Raw genomic sequence first — 20,543 nt, forward strand, 5'->3', positions numbered from 1 at the left:
AGATGCAGGTACTGACACGTGAGGCGAGTTAGTCGGCATAACTCTCCCCTCGTTGTTTGGTGAAATTTGTTCAATTTGTACAGATTGACTTTTATTTAAAGTAGCATCAATACAGTTAGTACATAAATTTCTATTGGGCTCCACTTTGGCATTGCAACAAATGACACAGGTATCTTCCTCTGAATCAGACATGTTTAACACACTAGCAAATAAACTTGCAACTTGGAATACAATTCAATTAGAATAATATTAAAAACGTACTGTGCCTTTAAGAAGCACAGAAGATCTATGACAGTTGAAAATTAATAAATTGAAACAGTTATAGCCTCAATCCTTATAAACAACACAACTTTAGCAAAGGTTTAATCCCATTAGCAAAGATAACAAATTCTGAAAGCAGGAAACAAATTACAGAATAAACGTTTTTTATCTCAGTCAACTATGATTCTCACAGCTCTGCTGAGAGAAATTACCTCCCTCAAAATAAGTTTTGAAGACCCCTGAGCTCTGTAGAGATGAACCGGATCATGCAGGAAATACAATGAGCTGCTGACTGAAATATCTGATGCGTAGCAAAAGCGCCAAAAAAAGGCCCCTCCCCCTCACACACAGCAGTGAGAGAGAACAGAAACTGTCAGAAAAAAGATTAAGCAACTGCCAAGTGGAAAAATAGTGCCCAAACATTTATTCACTCAGTACCTCAGCAAATGAAAACGATTTTACATTCCAGCAAAAACGTTTAACATAATTTCTAGTTATTAAACAGCTTTATGTACTTCTTACAGTGTAATTCTAGTGAAGTACCATTCCCCAGAATACTGAAGTGTAAAGTATACATACATGACATTATATCGGTATGGCAGGATTTTCTCATCAATTCCATTGTCAGAAAATAAAAGCTGCTACATACCTCTATGCAGATTCATCTGCCCGCTGTCCCCTGATCTGAAGTTTACCTCTCCTCAGATGGCCGAGAAACAGCAATATGATCTTAACTACTCCGGTTAAAATCATAGCAAAAACTCTGGTAGATTCTTCTTCAAACTCTGCCAGAGAGGTAATAACACACTCCGGTGCTATTTTAAAATAACAAACTTTTGATTGAAGATATAAAACTAAGTATAATCACCATAGTCCTCTCACACATCCTATCTAGTCGTTGGGTGCAAGAGAATGACTGGGAGTGACGTAGAGGGGAGGAGCTATATGCAGCTCTGCTGGGTGAATCCTCTTGCACTTCCTGTTGGGGAGGAGTAATATCCCAGAAGTAATGATGACCCGTGGACTGATCACACTTAACAGAAGAAACCATCTTGCTCTCTGTATGTCTCTTTCTTTGGAGAACCCTTTTAAAGGGGCAATCTAATTCACTAGAGCATGTAATTCTTGCATTAGTGACTCAAGCTTACTATAGGTCAGATTACAAGTGCTGTGCTAATAATAGTGTGGGACACGAAAAGCAATATCACAGGACCGCACTTACAATAGAGCGCAACTTAAAGGACTAGTAAATACAGTCAATTGTATAATCAATAAATGCATGATAACAAGACAATTGCACTGTCTAACTTAAAATGAGTAGTAGATTTCTTTTCGGACAAATTTCATTTAGGTCTATTTCCACTCCATCAAGTGATAGCCATCCGCCAATCACAAATGCATATATGTATATTCTGTGAATTCTTGTACATGCCCAGTAGGAGCTGGTGACTCAAAAAAGTCACATACCATACTCGCTAGATTTTAGCCAAAATTCCATGCTTTCTTTATTGTGGTGATGTTTCAGGAACAACCTCCCCTTCTTCAGACCAGTAGAATTAATAAGTGCACCACTTGTATCCTGGCTCTATGTGTTTAACCCCTGCCACTTATCGCCTTTATTCTGCTGGCAATGCTTGCAGCTCCCGAACAGGACCTTGTCTATGTTTTTAACTCCTTTGCAGATTTTAGACACATAGGGACTGATTGGCCCCTGATGCCCCTGTTTCTGCGCGAGCCTTCAGTCTCGCCGGAAACAGCAGTTATGAAGCAGCGGTCTTAAGACTGATGCTCCTTAACTGGTCCGCCTGTTCTGAGGCTGCGGACATTAATCCCACAATCCTATACGATTGGTCTAATTAACCCCCCCTGCTTGTGCAATGATTTTTGCAGGGTTCCATTGGCCCTTTAAAGCAATTATGTGGCGAGAGACTTCATTGCACCCTGTGATCCATATTTGGTGAAACAGTAAGCTAGTACCAATGAGATGTGTCTCCAGATATATCACACAGGTTATAACTCTGTTTCATGGACTGACATAAGCATAGAAGGCATTTTCACATGTGTGAATTGCAGCCTGCAGAGGGTGTGCTTGCCAGATGAATGTAATTCACATGCCAGCACTACTGTTATGCCCGAGCAGCACCTCAGGGAGTATACTACATAATTGCCAGTAATTACTGGTGTGAGGAGCGCACAAGTAATACACATGCATGTGAATTAGTATCATAAGTAGGTCTGCACCTGTGTTAGAAAACCTTTGTAATAGATTCAAATATTAGATCATGGGATAATTCTTGAACTTAAAAATAGAGGTGCAAATACAGTGTATATATTTTTTTTTTCTATAAAATTCACAAGATGTGTGTACAAATCAGTTCATAAGCTTTTTCTAATGGATTGGAATATACCACAAAGAGTGCTAGAAATGTAGATTTGTATAAGGGGAAGAGGATGGGGTGTCAATGTTTAATACTTATTTCTGATTTTCTCATTGTAACCCTGGGTTTCCCTCTCTCCTTGTCTTGACTGCTTAGCACATTTACCAGATGGAATACACCAGAGTTTGACAAATTTGTTTGAAATCTAGGAGCGAGTAGATTATATATTGTTGGCAGGACAGTTGTGTACATATGTAGGGCACGATTACAAGTGGAGCACTAATTAACGCTCCCACTCGAGTAAGCTTTTTGCATGCGTCAGGTTGTGCTCATATTATCAGTATAAAGTAAACTGTTTTCGCTTTCGCACTAACCCAAGGATGGCAAAAAGCTAAATATCGTGTGCACATTAACATATTATACAGATTATATATTTAAAAATGCTTAGAACATATTCTGCTATGTACAGAACATTGGAATCTGAAATATTTACAGTAAATGCATAGTTAAAACCTATTAAATATGAATATTGCATAAATGGGTTTTTTTTTTTCATGTTTTCATCTACTTAACTGCAAAGGGCTCCAATGCATTTATATATGTGTGTACATATGTATTTATGTGTATATATATGTCTGTAAATACATGTATACACATATATATATATATATATATATATATATACATACACATACACATACATACACACACACACATTTAGACATGTATATGTATCTATGTTAAAGCCCTTTGCCTGCCTTTTTTTCCTAACACCTGAGCTCTCATATGTTTGAGCCTTTATAACTTTTGCGTGCAATATTATTTTAAAATCATTTTTATTAGATTGTGTTACTATACTGTGTAATGTATTATTGATGTGTTTTTAGTTTTCCGACACACAAATGATTACCACGACTGTAGCGCTCTGGTTAACTAGCGTAAGTTGTGATAGCGCTCAAGCGATTGCTTTTACTTTAAACTCGTAATACGAGTGGTAAGCATGACGAGTGCAAACCCCTGCGATAAACCCCTTATTGTTTGCACACGTTTGCATTCCACTCATAATCTGGCCCGTAGTTGGGTTTGCTTTGCAGCTGCATGCTACACTTCCACTTTTTCAGTGCAAGTAGTTTCATTGTATGATTTTTGTAAGCTATGGTTTGTTAGGTATGTTGCAACAGCAATAGTTTGTTTTATTTACAAAGATTTGTAAGACCACTGTCCGTTAGTATTGCAACTTGATAGGTTATTTACAAATGCAAAAATACTCTGATGACTGCCACACAAAGAAATACACGGAATTAAACTTGAAATTTTTTAATTGTACATAAACATGTGGTTATCAATTGGGAATACAATTTGTGTTTATTTTTGTTTTTGTATTTACATGCATAATGATTTTTTTTTGTATATTAATTTGTGAATATTATATTGTAGATTGTCTTGAAAAAGGCTCACTTGTAGAGCCAAAACTTTTCTTTGACTCATGTTTGGCTGAAGCCATTTATTATCAATCAACTGTGTTTACTCTTTTTAAATCATAATGACAACAGAAACTACCCAAATGACCTTGATCAAAAGTTTAAATACCCTGGTGATTTTGGCCTGATAACATGCACACAAGTTGACACAAAGGCGTTTGAATGGCTATTAAAAGGTAACCACCATCACCTGTGATCTATTTACTTGTAATGAGTGTGTGTATAAAAGGTCAATGAGTTTCTGGACTCCTGACAGACCCTTGCATCTTTCATCCAGTGCTGCACTGACGTTTCTGGATTCTGAGTCATGGGGAAAGCAAAAGAATTGTCAAAGGATCTGCAGGAAAATGTAGCTGAACTGTATAAAATAGGAAAGGGATTTAAAAAAATATCCAAGGACTTGAGGATGCAAATCAGCAGTGTTCAAAATCTAATCAAGAAGTGGAAAATGAGAGGTTCTGTTGAAACCAAACCACGGTCAGGTAGACCAACTAAAATTTCAGCCAGGAAAATTGTTCGGGATGCAAAGACAAACCCACAAATAACTTCAGGTGAAATACAGGACTCTCTGAAAACATGTGGTGTGGCTGTTTCAATATGCACAATAAGGAGGCACTTAAAGAAAGATGGTCTAGTAGCCAGAAGAAAGCCATTACTACGCAAATGCCACAAAGTATCCCGCTTACAATACGCCAAATAGCACAGAGACAAGCCTTAAACCTTCAGGCACAAAGTAATTTAGAGTGATGAGACCAAAATTGAGCTACAACCATAAATGCTACATTTGGAGATGAGTCAACAAGGCCTATGATGAAAGGTACACCATTCCTACTGTGAAACATGGAGGTGGATCGCTGATGTTTTAGGAATGTGTGAGCTACAAAAGGCACAGGAAATTTGGTCAGAATTGATGGCAAGATGAATGCAGTTATCAAACAGAATCTCTCATTTTCCATTTCTTGATTAGAGTTTGAACGCTGCTGATTTGCATTCTCAATTCCTTGGATATCTTTTTATATCCCTTTCCTGTTTTATACACTTCAACTACCTTTTCCCGCAGATCCTTTGACAATTATTTTGCTTTCCCCATGTGTGCATGTTCCCAAATTGTGTGCATGTTATCAGGCCAAAATCACCAGGGTATGTAAACTTTTGATCAGAGTCCTTTGGGTAGTTTCTGCTGTCATTATGATTTAAAAAGAGTAAACCCAGTTAATTGATAATAAATGGCTTCAGCCAAACACTAACCATGAGTGAAAGAAAAGTTTTTGTGTTATCATTCATATTCTCTGAAAAATGGCCAAGAAATCATAAATTCTGCCAGGGTATGTAAAATATAATATATATATATATATATATATTATATATATATATATATATATATATATATATATATGTGTGTGTGTGTGTGTTTGCGGGGACCTGCTGCACTGCACATTTGCTCAACACCACTCATCATTACTGAAAGCTCCAGCCGGCATTGCACATGAAATCAAGTGACATTAACTCCCTCTCACCTCCTCATTGTGCCATATAATTGCTAAAGAGGCTTCACAGGATGTGTTAGAGGGAGGGCTTGGCCAAAGTTGGATATGTATTTTACAGAAAGGATCCAGCCACACTAGGCTAAAGTTTAGATGCAGCTAATGGGGTAAAGTGGAGGGGTGTACCGATGGCTGTATTACAGGCTTTAAAACCAGGGAGCCAGGGCCTAATTTGTCAAGCCCTGGAATATGAGCAAGTTTCTTAAGATTAAAATGAACTCGCCAGTGCGTAAATAAAAACATCTCAAAATCCAAAATTTATACTATGGATACCTCATTTAATGGCTTAAAAAGGGACACTCAAGTCAAAATTAAACTTTCCTGATTCAGATAGAGCATGCCATTTTAAACATCTTTCCAATTTATTTCCATTAACAAAATGTGCACAGTCTTTTTATATTTACACTTTTTGAGTCACCAGCTCCTACTGCACATGTGCTAGAATTCACAGAATATATGTACTGTTTATGCATTTTTTATTGGCTGGAAGCTGTCACATGATACAGGAGAAGTGGAAATAGACAGAACTGACATTTGTCAGAGAGAAAAAAAAATCTACTACTCATTTGAAGTTTAGACTATTGCATTCTCTTTGTATCAATCATTTGTCGATTATGCAAATGTACTGTATTTAGTGGTCTTGGACTGTATACTTTAAGGATGCTAAGGTACCTGTTATAATTTCCAGAAGCAGGCACCCAATGACCTGATATCTTGCAGTCTAAAACTACTTAGCCATGAAGAAGATAAAACTCTTTCTTAGCTTTTCTCTTGATTAGCTTACACAATCTTAATGAATCTATACAACAGGATAATTAGGAATTTGAAGGCTGAAGATTTCTTTGAATTCTTAGTGAATTTAGTGAACACAACCCTAAAAGATTTCTAGCACAGATCCAAATTCCAGGATCCAAAATCACAGGAACGGTTAAACTGAATGGCCAAAGAGCTACTAATGAAATAATGAATAATTACCTGTCCATAGGAGCAGACAGTGTTAGGAAGTATAATCAGGGTGGGGGAATACACAGGGGAACTAGCCACTGACCCTCACCAGAGGTAAAATAAGAAATGATGCAAATATACCATTATTTTTAAGTGAGTTATTAGCCATGCTGATCTTGTAATACCATAGGTTATGTAAGGCCTGGAGTGCACAAATAGAAACATCTGCTGACCTCACTCCAGATAGAGCTGCTTCCCATACACATGCAGCAACCATGCTTGTTCAAGAGACATTCCAGCCAAACTTGGAATCCCCATTGATGCATTTTAGTTTTGACCAGAAGCATTTGTGTAATATACATGTATTAGCAAAAGTATTTGTAATGAAAGCTATAGCTGTTCCAAATGTGTATTGAAGTATGCTCCGTGCACCAGCATTTAAACCCAGTACTTGCTCAGAGAGCCTAAGGTATTTATTTAATCTGGTAATGATTCATTACATGATACAAGCACCATTGGTACTCTGAGCAGCTTCATTATTTAAAGGGACATTGTACACTAGATTTTTCTTTCCATAAATGGTTTTGTAGATGACCATTTATATATAGCCCATCTGGGAGTGTTTTTGTAACAATGTGTAGTTTTGCTTATTTTTTAATAACATTGTGCTGATTTTCAGACTTCTAACCAAGTATCAGATCTATACTGAGGTCTACAGACTCCTTCTTTGTGTAATGGGTCTTCTCATATGCAGGGGAGGGGGGAGTGTCTGTTCTTTCCCAGCCTAAACTCATCAACACTGCTAAGTATGTTTAAAAAAAGTTCTATACTGGATTTCTACATCAGTATCTGTGCACATTCTTATTTATAGTACTGTCTATTGCATGCAGTTATATGAAAATTGGTAAACACTGTCCCTTTAAAATACTGGTAAACTGAAAATATCTAGCTGTTCACAATCCATTACTGCTGTCCAACCCCCACTGTAACTAAATAAAGGGAGATAGGGAAGGTAGCGACATAAATTGCTATTATCAAAACAAACAGAGCAGGAATGTTTAGTTAGTGAGTGCCGGGCTGCACAGCCTCTTATACACAAGACAGGGCTCTGTTATCTCTGTGTATAACAAACAGACACTGTAGTGGAGAACCCACTTAAAAGCAGGGAATCTCCTCACTACACCCCACCCCCTCAGGACCTCTTCTAGAAAGTGAGGGCAGGGGGGGGGGGGTCTGTAGACCCTTACATGAAAAGCCGCCCTTGTTTATGATTTCCTTTCTTTATAAGATGGAGAAGATTGGGATTCTATGTTCCGCGCACGTTTCCATCGTAACAATTTCACTACAGACCTGCCATCTTAACAATTTCATTCTCCCTAGTGGTTTTAAAGATTTAAATCAAGCATTAACAGTCTTCTTTAAAGGGCCAAGTGCAAAAGGAAAAATGTTCTAACGTGTTAGAACATTATATTATTATACTGTTGCTTGCATATATATATGTCTTTAAAAGGGATATGAAACCCCATTTTTTTCCATGCAATTTTAAGAAACTTTCTAAAATTACTCTTATTATCAATTTTCTTCATTGTTTTGGTATCTTTATTTGAAAAGCAGGAAATGAGCCGGCCCATTTTTGGTTGAGTACCCTGGATAGTACTTGCTGATTCGTGGTTACATTTAGCCACCAATCAGCAAGCGCTACCAAGTGCTAAACCAAAAATGGGCCTGCTCCTAAGCTTACATTCCTGCTTTTCAAATAAAGATACCAAGAGAACAAAGAAACATTTATAGGAGTAAATTAGAAAGTTGCTTAAAATTGCATGCTCTATCTGAATCATGAAAGAAAAAAAAATGGGTTTCATATCCCTTTAAAGGGATTTAACACATAATTATAGTCAGCTAAAGAACAACAATGCCCCACTGGGACCTAACTGAACACATCTGACATGCCAATGACAAAAGGCATGTGTTGCAAACACCAATTACTGGCTGGTTCCCAATAAAGCATTGCTGCACCTGAGCCTATAGTGCATTTTACGTTATGAGAATTAGAAAATCCACAATTTGTTGAGCTTAATTATATGAAAGGGGGAAAAATAAATTATGAAATTATATTGCAAAGTTATTTTACAATGCATAACTAAATATTTTATATAAAAATTGCAAGGGGTTTACTTGTCCCTTTAATTAAAACTGATAAAAGAACTAAAATTAAAAAGCCCCCTTAAAATTGCATGCTCTATCTAAACGGAACCATGAAAGTTTAACTTCGACTTTCATATCCCTTTAAATTTTTAAAACTACAACACATTCAGTAGTTGTGTACAGAGGAATTTAGGATCAGTTATAATTACACACCTGGATACAAAGATAAAAAAGGGCCACTACCCAATATCAACCAATCATTATGCACAGTGTATTTGCCAACTCGTGCACCAAGCATATTCTTAAACAGTAACCTGTATTGCAGCATCACCAATATCTTAGCAAATGACTGATTGGTGGCTACATTCAGCCAACAAACAGCAAGTGCTACCAAGGTGCTGCTGCATTAAATGACCGGGCACCTAAGCTTACATTACTGCTTTTCAAATAAAGATACAAAGAGAATGAAGAAACATTGATAATAGGAGTAAATTAGAAAATGAATCACGAAAGAAAAAAACTGGGTTTAGTATCCCATTAAACTTTCATGATTTTTAGACAGAGCGTGCAATTTTAAATTTTTGGTTCATTTGTATACTGCAGTCATTTTGAAAATAAAATGTGTTATATAAAAATATGTGGAATATAATCAAAACATTAACAAAAAAAAACAACATAAAAATGTCTGGAAATGTCTGAAACATGCCAAGTATATATTTCAAATGAAAGAGATATGATTACCCCAAGGATTAATTAAATTAATAGTTTTTATTTAAATATTTGACGGTCTATTCATTATTAGCTGTCATATTGTCATCATAATAAAAGGCCAATTACATTTCTACACAATGAACTAAGATCACTGGCAGCGAAGGGGTAAATAAGTCATTGCTATATACAGAAAATAACACAGATAGCAGTGTGGGGGCAGCTCTCTTGCATGCTGAGCCCATCAGCCCCTGGTATACTAAATGCCTCCTAATCACACAAGACCTGCCCTGTTTGCTTGTTGCTTTAATCCCCAGCTGATTGCACGGATGATGCGGTGTGGAGAGAGAGCAGTGCAATCCTGCAATTAGACAGCGGAATAGCTAATGGGCTGTGCAACTCATTGATCCAGAGAATACTTCCTAATTAACTCTCAGTCACCTATTTGTGACAGCGACTCAGCGAGTAATCCCACAGTCTAGGCTGCGTACTGCACACCCTGGGAGCCGGGAAATGTCATGTAACTTAATGCCACCCCTTATATACCAGGGCTGACTGGTTTTTATACTCAGTCTGTCTCCAATTAACCCTTCATGTCTGCATAAGGAAAGTATTACAGCAAAAACAATAAATCCTGTTTTGCTTGCTTGGTTAAGGGGACTTTTTTTTATATATAGACTACCATATGTGGCTACTTTAGAGAATTAAAAGACAAATGAAACCCAAAGTGTTTCTTTCATCTGATAGAGCATACAATTTTAAACAACTTTCCAATTTACTTCTATCACCAAGTTTGCTTCATTCACTTGGTATCCTTTGTTGAAGGAACAGCAATACACTAATGGGAGCAAGCTGAACACATCAGGTGAGCCAATGACAAGATGCATACATGTGCAGCCATCAGTCAATAGCTAGTAGTTCATTGTTGCCCCTGAGGCTACCTATGTATGCTTTTAAACAAAGGATACCAAGAGAACAAAGTAAATTAGATAAATGTAAATCCGAAAGTTGTTTAAAATTACATGTTCCATCTGAATCATAAATGTTTAATTTTGAATTTACTATCCCTTAAAGTTTTTTTGTTTTAGGGAACCTCTATCTTTCACTTCTGTAATCTTGGAGTATTTTTTTTATTTGTTACCATAGTACTATAGCTTTACGGGGGGGGGGGTTAATTTTATTTTTGCAAAGCCCCTAATAATTGTGAAAATACTGGGAACTAAACAGTATGGTTTATAATAGAAAACGATAACTTTTCAAAATACACAACTTTGAACAAATATAACCTGGACTTTGATATATGTTTATGTTTGTTTTGTATTTCCAATACTCAATTATTAAAGGGACATTCCAGTCAAAATGTAAATGTTCATAGATGAATTAAATCTTCAAATAGAAACAAATTTGCAATGTACATGTATTAGCAAAAAAATCTTCTAGTAAAAGTTATCACCGTTTTACTGTTAGCATTTGTCTCTGCACGTTCATGTGAGGCATAGCTAGATATTCTCAGTGCACCAGCATTTTAAATACTGCAGCTGCTCTGAGTGTCAGTGGGGTTTATATAATGTCATCAATAAAATAATTGAGTCATTACCAGATGGTACAAGCACCTTAGGCTCTCTGAGCAAGTGCTGTGTTTAAAATGCTGGTGCACGGTGCATACTTAAATACACTTTTGAAACTGCTATAGCTTTTATTACAAGCATTTTTGCTAATACTTGTATATTACAAAAATGCTTCTATTCAAAACTGAAATGCATCCTTGTGGATTCCAATTTTGGCTGTAATGTCCTTTTAAAGACGTTATGCCGTTCTATTCCGTCATAATTAGACTGGGCTTTAAAGCCGTTATGACGGAATAGAACGTCATAGCTAACGGCTGTCCTGAAGCCTTCTGTGCTGTCAGGATTTGATCACGGTCTGGGGGGCGTTCCTAGGGTTGTAGGGACGCCCCCCAGACGCGATCCAATAATTGAAATATCGCGATTGTGTGCACGATCACGTGGTTTCAATTTGTCTACATCGGAAAAGTTGTTCCGATGTAGGTACTTTAGCCCTGACACGAAAGGGTTAAGTGAGACTGTGTACACACAAATTATACATTCTAACACCCATATACAAGGTGAGTCAACATTCTTCATATGTAGTTAACAACTTCCTTTTCTTTTTTAGATGCTGTTCTAAAATGTCTTTGTCTAAGGAAAACAGGAGACACAGTTCTGGCAGGCCCAGCCCACAGATTCATACAAACATTTTAAACAACTTTCCTATTTACTTCTATTATCTTATTTGTTTAGTTTTCTTGATACCCTGTGTTAAAAAGGATACCTAGGAAGGTTTAGGAGCTGCCTCTTGTTATCGGCTCACCCATGTGCATTGCCGTTTCTTCAACAAAGGATAGATACTAAGAGCATGAAGCAAATTAGATAGGACTAAATATGAAAGTTGTTTAAAACTGCATGCTCTATCTTAATCATGAAAGAACATTTTTGGATTTCAAGTCCCATTAAATACACTGGATGTGCACTTAGAAATGTGTACTTATAAGTACAAAATACAAACTGTAATAGTTATTTTTTTGTAAAATGGGCTGCATGAAATTGTCTCTCCAATCCCAGCGTAATTCTGTAAAGATTTTCACACTACAGATCTGTTTTTTCTTGCAAACTAAAAAGTGGAAAGTATTTCTCAAACCACTCAAAATACTAAATACCTTAATAGACAAACACATGCATACGACAATATAGGCGATTGTAAGATGCTATACGCAGAAAGCAGTGTATTGTGATTTATATTGGCTGCAGGATTTTATTTTTAAAGTGCGCCCCCCTGCTCACTGATAACTTTGCTCTGTTAAGCAAGGTGTTCCTTTTTCAACAAGCTCTGTTACTTTCAATAGGAAACATCTCGCCGCTTGCAGGGAACTGCCCCTTTTTAAGATAATTCAACCAGGGCAGCCCCTGCGAGGGACATAAAGAAAAACCACATATTAACTTGCAAGGTTTAGATCACCGGCCATATGTGTTACATGAGGTTACACAGAAAGCTGAGGAGAGGTCAGGATAGTTTTCTTGTCTACACTCAGGTCTTGTGGTGACCAGGTTAAGCTGGAGTTGTCATAGTTTATGGCAGCGCTCTAGTAACAAGAGTGGGATCTTCCAGAATGACACAGCCATAGCCAGTTACACCCCAGTGCACATAAAGACACTCATGCAAAACATATCTACTCGCATCTAGCGTTGCCGATTTTAGCAGGCTGTCCAGTGAAATCTGCACATAAATACTGGACACTTAAAAGTCTCTGGGTGTTTAATGTAAAAGTCCTCTTATGCTTCAACGCATTACAAATATGGAGCAGAAAGAAATAAGGGGCAGTCAAGGGTCATGTCTCTACCTTTTGTGTGTTACTTGCAACCAAAGAGGTAAAATTATTGATTTGTATGTTACTGGCAGCCATTGGGTAAAATGACTGCTTAAAAAGGGACATTCCCGTGAAAATTTAAATGCACATTGATGAATTACATCTTTGAATAGAAACATATTTCTTATATACTGTACATGTATTGCAAAAATGCTTCTAGTAAAAGTTTTAACTGTTTTAGTGTTAACATTTTTCTATGCACGTGCATGAGAAGCATAACTAGATATTCTCAGTACACCAGCATTTTAATTGATGCAGGTGCTCAGAGCACCAGTGGGGCTTGTATCATGTCAGCAATTAACAAATCGAGTCGTTACCAGATGGTACAAGCACCTTAGGCTCTCTAATCAAGTGCTGTGTTAAAATGCTGGTGCACGCTGCATACTTAGATACACATTTGAAACAGCTATAGCTTTTATAATAAGCATTTTTAGTAATACGCGTATATTACAAAAATTATTCTATTCAAATCTGAAATGTATCGATGTGTACTCCAATTTTGGCTGGAATGTCTCTTTAAATGTGAAAAATATACATGGTAGGATTAGGAATGGGGTCTAAGGTAAAGATTTGTGTGAGCAACATACCATTGTGCCCAGTCACCTACAGATTTCCAGTATTTATATGGAGGATATCTGGCAACCCTACTCACATAAATGTGGAAACACCCAATAGTTAGGCACATACATTCAATGTAACAAAATAATCACCCTCCCATACAATAACAACTCACTATGGCCTAGTTTCTGTTACTTCCATTAAAGTATATGGATAATTTTTAAGTTACCACCAGTTTATAAACTTTACCACCTCAATGGAAACTAGGCCTATGTGTTTATAGGCAAACGCAGTCAGAAGACTACAGCACAAAAGGCTTCTCTTAGGCACATAAAGGCTGCTTATCTTGGCACCCAGACTCTGGAAAGACTTAGCAATACATTAGTATTTACCCATGCTGATGATCAGAAAAGGCTGAGCCCATATAGATATTGCTAGACCTAATGAGATCCTTTGTCCTACAGATATGCTCTTGTGGCACAAATATAATTAGCACATGAGAATGCCAGGTATGGTACAGTAATGTGGCAGGTGTTAATAAGGCCTTGTCTAACCCGTCGGATAGAAGGCAGTCATTAAATACTGTAATCTAAAACATACAGGAAAAGGTATAAACAAGATATATAAGATATATCTGCTTAATAATGATAGTCATACAGCAGAATGACATACGCAAGAGACCATGAAATCATATGACACTAGTAAGCTCAATAAGATGGTCACATCAAGCCACAGGCAATTGTCAGATGCTGTACTGGGTCTTATAAACACATGAAGCAGCAAAACATATATTAAATATAGTCACAATGTTCTCTAAATCAGACTTCCTGGCTACAGAGGGGGCTGCGACGATTGATGAAAACAAAGGGGTAAAGAAAGAAGTTCCAATATGGTCTAAATATCACTAGTGTGATCTCAAAGTGAAGAAATGCGTTTGCCATTCGATGTAAGCGTATATCAGTATTCTACATCCCCGCTCTCTCTTTTTAAATATTCAGATCACCTTCCTCACGCGTGATCGCAGTCCCTTGTACAGCTACAACAGCAGCCAACACAGCGCAGCGCACGAGCGGTTTGGCAAGATGCATTTGCATGCATATATATATATATATATATATATATATATATATATATATATATATATATGTGTGTGTGTGTTTATAAATAATCAACAGAGCCCTACTTCTAACGAGGTTCCAAAGATGATTACAGCCTATTATGTCCGGAAATTCACAGGCATGAACTGGCCTTGACTCTATCAGAGCAACAAAAACAAGCACAAGTCAGCAGGTCTAAACATATCCTCGATAACTACTGTAGGGTACCCGCTCTTGCGCTCAAAATCACAGCCCTGAGATTTTTTTTTTTACAAACGAATCATACATATCCCTTTCACGATCGGGAGATAAAATGAGTTGCGTCTTTCATTTGCAGCAAATGGCCTGAAACTCACAGACTGTAACAACTACATGACAACGTTACTGAGTTACTGAGCGTCAACTAACGGAGCAGAGGAACTGGATCACACTAATAGTTTGCAACCATATATACAATACTGCACTAACTTTACGAGAATAAAATGGGTTTGTTTTTATTCTGGCAATGACATGCTTAAGAAAACAAAAACTGAAAAAACATTCATATGAAAACATGCAAGGGCACAGAGAGCATCTGACATCTCGGCAGCCAAATGGTTAAAGACAGAAGTAATTGAGAACTGACCTGTCTCCCAGGGAACCGCAGTCCTGCAAGTTTCTAAGTACAGTTTTCGCGGCTTTGATCTCTCGTTTTGTATTAATCCGCTTGGTGGTCCGGTCAGGTAACTACCCTTAGCTATGCCGTGCCCGGGTCTCTGCCTCCCCAGGTGGCCGGATGGGAAGGGCTGACCTATTTCCACTCTAGATACATAACTTTGACAGCGCCATTATTATGTATCCCTGCTCAAGTTTGCCGTCACCCAAGGGTAGGGTCAGCGCCTCCTGCTCTACAGCAATCTCCCCCTGCTGCTTGTCCCAATCAGGCCGCCTCTGGTCTCACACTTGTTCCTGTTATTGTTTAATCTGCAGTTGAGCTAAAGCAGAAATGCTCCCAACCCCTTTCACTCCTCCACTTTGCTCACATGAACTCGTTGTCTGTCCCACCTCCTCCCCAGCAGGCAAACAGCGAGGCAGTTAACAGATCGTGCGGTGCTACTGCTGGGCTGAGTGTTTTCGAGCTTTATGCTTGGGCTCTCCTCCCTCGGGATAGCGCTTCCGTGCGGGGTTGCAGCAGCGTGTCCGCTTTCAGCACTTAAGATGTTGCCACCAGCGGAGCACGACTAGGATGAACAGGCTCTTTTCCCAGCGCCAACAGCGCTCTCTACCCATAAGGCCAGAGAAGGATCGCGATTATCTTACATCTCCTCTTAGCTACCGAACTACCACATTCAGCACCGTGTAATGCTACACTAGCATTGTGTTATATTATACGTGTGTGTGATTTATTTTATATAAATTAATGTGATTTATTCATTTAAAAATACGGTGCGCCAAGCACAATAAATATGACCTCTTAAAGAAACGTGCACGTCTTCTGTTGTTCCGTAACTGAATACTTGTTAGAACAGGGGCTTCCAATCTTATTTTATTGGATCGAGTGCTGGTGGTTACTAATAGATTAGCCAGTGGGTCACAAAACAGTATACTAATGTTTGGTAATGATAATGCCTCAAAATAAAATGTAATGAAACTACAAATACTACTCGCATTTTACAATACAGGACAAATGTACATGCGTAAATACCCAATGAGAAGTGTGAAACTGTTTTCTTCTCGGTGGTGCTAATGGCTACATAAAACTAATTTAGAGGGCCCTCATTTCCTAGCTTGGGGCTGCACTGAACTTGAGGTAAACTTTCAGTATTTATATTATGTTCTGATACATATTATAATAGTATTTACAAAAGTTTGCTCAACTGAGCTGCAACTGTAATTGAAAATAAAAATAATCAAGTTTGGCCTCTCAAGTTACAACACTGGATATTAATTAAAGAAACATGAAACAGTGCTCCTATAGTAAACAATATGTTAAAGCAAAGTAAACATAAAAACAAACATATTGTGTAAAAAAAAAATCAGCAAACATCTAACTGCTTTCTTGCAAAATTAACATGCAGATGTTTTCATTGTAGCTCCTGCCCTCAGGGAGTAAGAGAGCATACATCTTTTAAACCATTGTGCCTCTACTGGGCATAAGCAAAGCAGATTTACTGTCTCTAGCATTATCTGAATAGTAAACAAGATCAAGTTACTTTAGGAGACTTATGACATCAAGCTTGATTAGCCTTCCTATAGAGACCTTGTAGGGCTGTGGCAGGATGTAATGGACACTGCACAAATTAAGTTAAAAATAAGAAATACAAGGTAAAATTATTTTACAAAGATAAATACACATTGCTATGGTTTCTATTAAAGGACCACTAAACACAGTAGAATAGCATAATCAGTAATGCATAATAAAAAGACAATGCAAAAGCCTGCTTACCGCAATGTAAGAAGACAATGCAAAAGCCTGCTTCCCGCAATGTAAGAAGAATTGGTGAAGATAACTCACCCTAAAATAACTTGCTCGGGGTGATGGCAGACCCTTCTCTCTTGCAACGAAGGGACAGGCGTTACAAACTCATCAGAGTGTGTAATGGTGCATACGGGCCAGCGGACAAACGGGTCCACTGCCCGTATGCAGCAAAGGTGTGCGGACAACTTCGCAAGTTGAGAAGCTTGTCCACACGCTGGTTAATAAATGAGTAGTATATTTCTTTCTAACAAATTTTAAAGTTAGTTCTATTTTCCCTCCCACTACAACATGTGACAGCCATCCGCCAAACACAAAATGCATATACGTATATTCTGTGAATCTTGCACATGCTCAGTAGGTGCTGGTGCCTCAGAAACTGCATATAAAAAGAATGAACATTTAGATAACGGAAGTGAATTGGAAAGTTGTTTAAAATTGTATGCTCTATCTGAATAATGAAAATGTATTTTTGACTTGAGTGTCCCATTAAGTGTAACTTACTGCTTAACATATTTTCTATTACAACAATGAAACAGACTGTTTAATATTCCTTTAAAGGGACATTATACACTCATTTTTTCTTTGCATAAATGTTTTGTAGATGATCTATTTTTATAGCCCATAAAGTCTATTTTTAAATAACATTGCTCTGATTTTCAGACTCCTAACCAAGCCCCAAAGTTTTAGGAGAATACCGTCTGATACCTACTCCAGCTTGCTCTCGTTTGTGTAAAGGGTCTTTTCATATGCAAAAGAAGGGGGAGTGTCTTATTTCCCACTTGCAGTGGGCTTTTCAGCTACATTTTCAACAGAGCTAAACTGAGAGCTTCTAATTAAAATTTTAAACAGTTTTATACTGGATTTGATCAGTATCTGTGCATATTCTTCTTTATAGTAGTGTCTATTACATGCAGTTATGTGAAAATTGGTGTAAAAAGCATTCTACTAATTGCCTTAGTCTTCTAAATACTACATAGTGGCTTCTTGAGCAGTACACAAATTAGTTTATAACTAGCCCTAATAAGCCATTGTCAAGGGAGATAAGATAAAAAACAGTGTGCTAGAAACTGTCAGTTTGAAATGTTTTAAACATTATTTTGAATGTATGTCTATTTCAGTTCAGTGATTAATTACTGATACATGCTATGCATATATAAAAAGTACCTTTTCAGAATACATAACCATATTATTTGCCAGCTTAAAAATGGAAATTAAACCCAAAATATTTTGTACATGATTACGATAGATCATACAATTTTACACAATTTTCCTATTTACTCCTATTATCTCATTTTCTGTTCTATTAGTATCCTCCTTTGTTGAAAAGCATACTTAGGTAGGCTCTGGAGCTGCAATAGACTAATTTTGTTTAAAATTGCATTCTCTATCTGAATTTTGAAAGAAACATTTTTGGGTTCATGTTCCTTTAAATATACATTAAACACTATGGTCTAGATTACAAATGGAGTGCTAATTTATTGCACGCCCGCAAATAGGGAAATTTGCCCATTTGCGGGTGCATGATCAATAACCAGCCAATATAAGTGGCTGTTTTTTGCATACGCAAATTCGCCGGTAGCAATTAGCGCTCAGAAAATTAACAAGAGATCAGATCTCTGGTTAATTTTCTAAAAGTCGCTCAATTGGCCCCAAATTTCAATATAGTAATCTTTATTTAAAAAATAAAAATGCCTGCAGTGTCTCCTCTTCTTTGGGATAAGTTATGTGCATCACTTGAGGAATGCCCAACCTCAACCCTCTCACATACTCACTAAAGCCGACTCCAAGTTCTTCTAATCGAGCCGCTGGATCACTACTTACAACAGGCTAGCACAGGTGTACTAGTTTGGGTAAAACCATATGCTTTATTGAAACAATGTATAAAAAAACATGGTTCCAAACAAACAGCAGTGTAATACAACACCCATATATGTGTTGTAAGTAGTGATTCAGTGGCTGAATTAGAAGAATTTGCAGTAAACTTCAGAGAGCATTTATAGTTCTGTGGGTTTCTTTTTTTTATCTATATATTTTTTTTTTTCTCTGGAAGGTTTTACTATGCGGATAAACACTTCCACAATATGACACTTTACCTTTAAAGGGAAAGTGTACATACAAAATTGAAGCAGTTTATGTTATTTATAAACATGGAGTTAAAGTGATTGTAAACTTTAACAAATTAAAGCCAAGTATCAAATAATAATCTTAAAGGGACAATAACCCCAAATGTTTCATTCATGATTTGGGTAGAGAACACAATTTTAAACAACATTCCAATTTACTTCTATTATCTATTTTGCTTCATTATTTAGATATCCTTTGTTGAAGAAATATCAATCACACAAAGCATCTATGTTCAGCCAATCAGCAGTTAATGAGCCTATCTAGCAAATTATCTCAAGAGATAGAAGCAAATTAGATAATAGAAGTAAATTAGAAAGTTGTTTAAAATTGCATACTCTTTCTAACTCATGACAGAAAAGAAATTGGGTTTCATGTTCCTTTAACCCTTTGAGTGCTAAGCACTTTCCCACCTGGGTGTTAAGATTTTTAAAGTTTTTTTTTTTATGTTTTGAACACATTTTTTTTTAACTTTTTTTTTTTTTTTTTAGACCCCCAAGACTTACACTGTTGGAAAGGTTAGGCGATTACCTTTCCAATGGTGGGTCTTGTGGGTATGTAGCTGCTTATATGCCTGAGATACAGGCTTCTAAGCAGCATGCCCTCTGCTCCTTATTTGCGTTATTGCGCGTGACGTCACCACACAAAACGGGAAGCCCTGGCGATGCCTGTCATTCTACAGGTACGATCGCCGGGGTAGGAGCGGATGGGAGCCCCCAGATCTCCCTCAAGTTGGGAGAGTGCTAGTGACGGCTCATTAGCACCAGAGTGGAAAATTCTGTGAAGGCTCAGAGCCATAATTAGCACTCAAAGGGTTAAAAACAGTGGCAATTTAACTAATTAAAGATTAGAAAGACGCTTATTTTTTAAAACATAACACCGATCCTCTGCCGGATCTCCTGCTTTCTTTAGCAAATTGGTGACGAATCCTCCAATCGTCATGTGCCCCCTTTGGCATCCAGCTCGTATATCATCCCTAATAATGTGCAAATACTTTCACTAGGGTAGACAACCCTCCCTTATTTCCAGTCTCCCAGGATCCCTTCTTTATCTGCTCATAATTTTTTTTTCTTCTTTTTATTACATTTAAAATCTTAATTTCAAAAATGTTCAATGGGGGGCGTGTCCGATCATCGACCAAGATGGCTGCTGTTCCAGCTGTGTCCGATCATGGGAGATGTTAACACTGCTGGTTATCTCTTCTACACCTTTTAAACCCTATGTTTTCTAGAAGATTTGTGACAAGCATCGTATACGGATCAGATTTATATGACTTTTGATATATTGATCGGAACAAGCAGACCTAAATTTACAAGGTGCGCAGCAGAGACCTTGAAGCGGCCTGCACTTTTCTTTACCCCCGAGTACTCTGATAATTCAGTTTATCCAGCCATCTAAGCTGAAGTAAGACCCCCATTTCAAA

At 37.4% G+C, this 20,543-nt stretch overlaps 1 protein-coding gene across 2 annotated transcripts in view; it reads right to left on the minus strand.

Annotated features, from left to right (window-relative positions):
- BCOR (BCL6 corepressor) overlaps positions 1 to 20,543 on the minus strand; it is a 299,651-nt gene that overhangs the window by 257,949 nt on the left and 21,159 nt on the right. The window contains exon 1 of one of the 2 annotated variants that reach the window (XM_053706474.1): positions 15,167 to 15,750. The exons of the other annotated variant lie outside the window; for it this stretch is intronic. The gene's annotated coding sequence lies outside the window, so the exon portion shown is untranslated. Of the gene's footprint in view, positions 1 to 15,166; positions 15,751 to 20,543 lie in introns of those variants that run through there. 2 annotated transcript variants of the gene reach the window in all.

This window comes from Bombina bombina, chromosome 3, assembly GCF_027579735.1.
Source record: "Bombina bombina isolate aBomBom1 chromosome 3, aBomBom1.pri, whole genome shotgun sequence".
NCBI classification, from domain to species: Eukaryota; Metazoa; Chordata; class Amphibia; order Anura; family Bombinatoridae; genus Bombina; species Bombina bombina.